The sequence below is a fragment of the Lactuca virosa genome, chromosome 7 (assembly GCF_052849685.1).
Source record: "Lactuca virosa cultivar CGN04683 chromosome 7, Lactuca_virosa_CGN04683_v6, whole genome shotgun sequence".
NCBI lineage: Eukaryota > Viridiplantae > Streptophyta > Magnoliopsida > Asterales > Asteraceae > Lactuca > Lactuca virosa.
Window position 1 is genome coordinate 284,614,773 of NC_136432.1, and position 4,443 is coordinate 284,619,215.

General features: G+C 29.8%; 1 long non-coding RNA gene and 4 other non-coding genes across 5 annotated transcripts; all 5 read left to right on the forward strand.

Moving 5' to 3' along the window:
* The first annotated feature begins 630 nt into the window (after positions 1-630).
* Positions 631-2,952, forward strand: LOC145125846 (uncharacterized). Its single transcript, XR_013716176.1, has 2 exons — positions 631-907; positions 1,600-2,952. It is a non-coding gene; the product is annotated as an uncharacterized LOC145125846 (long non-coding RNA).
* Positions 860-949, forward strand: LOC145128164 (small nucleolar RNA U31b). Its single transcript, XR_013716764.1, has one exon. It is a non-coding gene; the product is annotated as a small nucleolar RNA U31b (small nucleolar RNA).
* LOC145128161 (small nucleolar RNA U31b) lies at positions 1,074-1,163 on the forward strand. The gene has a single exon (XR_013716761.1). It is a non-coding gene; the product is annotated as a small nucleolar RNA U31b (small nucleolar RNA).
* On the forward strand, positions 1,262-1,346 carry LOC145128142 (small nucleolar RNA Z195/SNORD33/SNORD32 family). Its single transcript, XR_013716743.1, has one exon. It is a non-coding gene; the product is annotated as a small nucleolar RNA Z195/SNORD33/SNORD32 family (small nucleolar RNA).
* On the forward strand, positions 1,426-1,511 carry LOC145128144 (small nucleolar RNA Z196/R39/R59 family). The gene has a single exon (XR_013716745.1). It is a non-coding gene; the product is annotated as a small nucleolar RNA Z196/R39/R59 family (small nucleolar RNA).
* Positions 2,953-4,443: the final 1,491 nt, after the last annotated feature.

Sequence of the window (4,443 nt, forward strand, 5' to 3'; positions counted from 1 at the left end):
TATGATGATTTTGTAGCCAAACTCGTAAGAGATTTGACGGGGCGAGGCGAGAATGCATATAAAGGTTGGAGGTCAGTTAAAAAGATGTGGAATGCAATCCCCAGTAATAGAGGTGCAAACGAGTCAAGCTACTCGTAAGCTACTCGAGATCGGCTCGTTAAAAGCTCGACTCGAAACCGATTTTAAACGAGTCCGAGCCGAGCTCGAGCTTAATATTAAGGTCGTTTATTAAATGAGCTCGAACTCGAGCCTATGTCACTAAGCTCGATTAGGCTCGCGAGCCTAAACGAGCTTTTATATAATATAATTTATTATTATTTTTATATATTAAAATAAAATTGGAGAATTAGAAATTTATGGTATTAATAAACGAGCTAAGACCGAACTTAAGCTTATTAACGGGCCATTAATATGTATCTCCGATTGGATCCCTAATTGTCGTCGTGCAGTTTTAGACTCTAATCCAAGTAGCCACAAATTATTTTCTCTTTTTTGTTTTTTCGGTTATAGAATTTGGGCCATAGTATTTTCTTAGAATTTTGTGTTTTGGGCTTCATAACTATTCTGACTTGTTAGCCCATAATTAGAACCGGTGATACTCAAAACCCTAAATCGACCGGATAACATTAACCTTACTCGATTCGCTATAAAATGCCGTCGCTTCCTCAATTAATCCTCATCGTGGTTGCAGCTGTTCTTTCATCCAAGTTCACATCATCTGAGAGAGAGGCTGTAACGATATATGCTTTGCCACCCCTCGATCTGCCCTTGCTTGTTGCAATTTAGAACGATTCGTGAGCTTCCCTCTCCGTTTTTATGTATTACAGTAATACTTTTCAAATTCAAAGCGTTTTTGGCTGAATATGATGAGAGTTATTGTCGCCCCAGTCTTACGAGCTTCGTACAAGTACGTCGCTCGATGCTGATAGACATATTCATAATCTGATTTTCAAATTGTGCTTCTTATGAATCTTCGATTTTTAGAATCGGAACATAAAATAATTTTCAGTGGCAATTAGGTCTTTGAAAAGTTTTTTCTCGATTTTCTAAACTAATCTGAAGTTTTTTGTTTTGAATATGATGAGAGTTATTGTCGCCCCAGTCTTATGAGCCTTGTATCATTACACTGCTCAATGGTGATAGACATATTCATAATCTGATTCATTCTTCTCAAGTTATACAGAATAGATTTCAAAATGGTGTACAAAATCTATAATTTTTTGGTTATAATGGAATTTGGAGATGATGTGGTTTGGTAATTGATTGATGTGATGAATTATTTACCCATTTTGTCTGTAATATCAAATGATGATATATAATATACATGCATCACCATCTGATCTCTCTTTTGCAATCACTCCATCCCCGATTTGTATTTTTTTAAAGTAATTTATATGTTCATACGTATTTCAAAAAGCAAGTTGTTGCAATCAATGATGTAAATAATTTTTTACACTGATGTTTATCTGTGATTAACTTAAATTGATCACCATCTTTCGGCTGAGATTATGCAACAGTTTTTTGTTATTTTATTTTTATTTGATAAAATTTATGAAATCAATGCCCATGGTATCTAATGTCTTTACCTAATCAATGTAGAAGACATCTCGTTTGACGGGCAAATAATAACGAAAACAGACATTGCGACACGGTTTGCTGTATCTTAAGCTTACTGTTACTTTATTTTGCTGTTCACATTTTCGATTTTTGTCAATGAAAGTCATTTTTTATTAAAATTTTCTAAAACATTCTAAAGTTCATGAAAATTGGATTTGTTTGTAAATGTGTTATTTTCAACGAATAATCATGAATTATATATTAAGTAGATGCTTTTATAACAACTCTTTTGTATCGAAACCATATACAATATATCTTAGAAAACACAAATACAACACATTTATTTTTCATAATAATTTCTACGAGACCTGATGAATATGCAATCCATATCCATATGTTAGTACTTTTCGTAAATTAACTTTCAAGAAAAAGTAGAATAATTATAATTTAAGTAGAAGGAATTTTTTAGACCAAGTAGAAGAAATTATAGGAGTAGGAACTACTTAACAATAATGACAAAACATATTATGTTTGATAAAGTGATGTTTGATAATACATCTTAATAATTCAATAAAAAATTAATTTAAGAAAAGTTATTTAAAAAAAGGGATAATGACCTGAAAGGGTAACAAACTTTCGACTTTGTTCATATTTAGTTACTAATTTTTTTTTCGTTATGTATTTGCCATTAAATTATTGAAACTGTTTATAATTTACCCTTACCGGTCATAAGGGTAAAATGTGATCAGTTTTAATAGTTTAGTGGCAAATAGATAACGAAAAAAAGTTTAGTGATTAAATTTGAACAAAATCTAAAGTTCGTTTCCCTCTAAAAAGTTCAATGACTAAACTCTAAAAAGTTCAATGACTAAAAGTGAACAATTTCCATTTGTATTATATTTTAGCAAATTATTTATTTTTGTTAAATTGTAGTAACATTTGTTGATGAAGAAATCTATAAAATAAAAAAAACATAACACCGAAAAATATATTAAAAAAAACGAAAAACCAAAACCGAAATAAAAAACCATTGGTTTGATATTTTCCAAAATAAAAAATCATAATGTTTCAATCTGATTTTGGTTTTACAAAAGTTCAACTTTTGGATTTTCATATCTAAATCCCTCCCTTTTTTATAATCGAAAAATGATTATAAACACAAAAAATGAATGAGAAAGCGCTCAATTCAGAATTTTCTATCTAAAACTCCTCCTTTATGACATGAAAGATAGAGAGAGATATGTAAACATCTCTATATAAGGTGGGTTCATACCACATGTAAATGTATGTTTGAAAGATGTACCATTGAGAGTGTTAGTGTGTGTTAATTATGTATATTTAGATCTAGATCTTTTTTTGTAAACACCTTTCATAATTTAATGCATCTCTTAAACATCTAAATCAGTGTTTTTTGTGTTCTTTAATTTCGAATGCCAAACCAATGGTCATAATTTACATCAGTGAGAATTGTTCATTTTTTTTGTAAAACCAAAATCAGATTGGAAATTTTGATTTTTTGTGTTTTGTTTTTTTTATTTATAGATTTTCTTGTCAACAAATGTTGCTATAATTTAACAAAAATAAATAATTTGCTAAAACATAATACAAGAGGAAGTTTGTTCATATTTAGTGATTGAACTTTTTAAAGGGAAACGAACTTTCGATTTTGTTCATATTTAGTCATTAAACTTTTTTTCGTTATCTATTTACCACTAAACTATTGAAACTGTTCACATTTTACCCTTATGACCGGTAACAGCCGGTAATAAGGGTAAAATGTGAACAGTTTCAATAGTTCAATGCGAATAGATAACGAAAAAAAGTTTAGTGACTAAATATAAACAAAGTCGAAAGTTCGTTACCTTTTCAAGTCATTATCCCAAAAAAAAAATAGTAAAGACATATCTTATGTAGATAGATAGATAGATTAGTACATTTATTAATCGGTAAAAATAGTAGTTTCTAATAAAAAATTATTTCACCCAATTTCATAAAGGATTTGGCGGGGATGGGTGAGAATGCGTATGAAAATTGGAGGACAGGTACGAAAACGTGGATTACATTCCCCATCAATATTCGTTTCCGTTTGAATCCATATTCACTCCCGTTTGAATCCCTGATTGTCGTAGTGGAGACTTATAACCTTGTTCCCAAGTTTTGTTAAATGAAAGAAAAGAAAGGGAAGAAAAATATAGAGAAAAGAAAGGGAGGGAAAGAAGTGATTAACTTTTTTGTGTTTCCGAGTTCGAAGGAAATAAAAGAAAGTTTTTTTTTTTTTTTAAATGTGTTCTCGAGTTCGAAGGAAAAAAAAAGAAAGCTAAATAACAACATTACAGTTTTACCCTTATTTTTTTAGCAATCATATTACATACATAGTTCACTTGAAAAAAAATGTTGATTTGCATGTCATCTTCATATTTTGGGTCTTCACATTTATTTATACACATACATACATATTTAGTTCAATACCACGAACATATAATATTCAATTAAAATATCAATGGGTAGAATAACATAAATAATATTAAAATGAAGACATTTGTAGCTATCTTTTAATAACATTTGTCTAATTGAAAAGAATCAAACTTTAAAAATTGTCAAAAACAATGCAGTTTTATCAGACTATGATTCCAAAAACCATAATTCAATTCGTGAAGCCAAAAATAAGTCAAACAAAGAAACAAAAAATAAACACCTATTCTCCTTATTCATCATTTACCTACGCCCATCATTGTTTTTAGTATATTCTTCTGTATGTTCATTGGACAAGTAAACAACATTCTCACATCTGCTTGGTTATGAGCCAAATACATGAGAACGTCTGGTATTTAATGAGGTTCCAAACCCATCGGTTGCAATTCTTAATAAATTTCATCACCTGTTAAC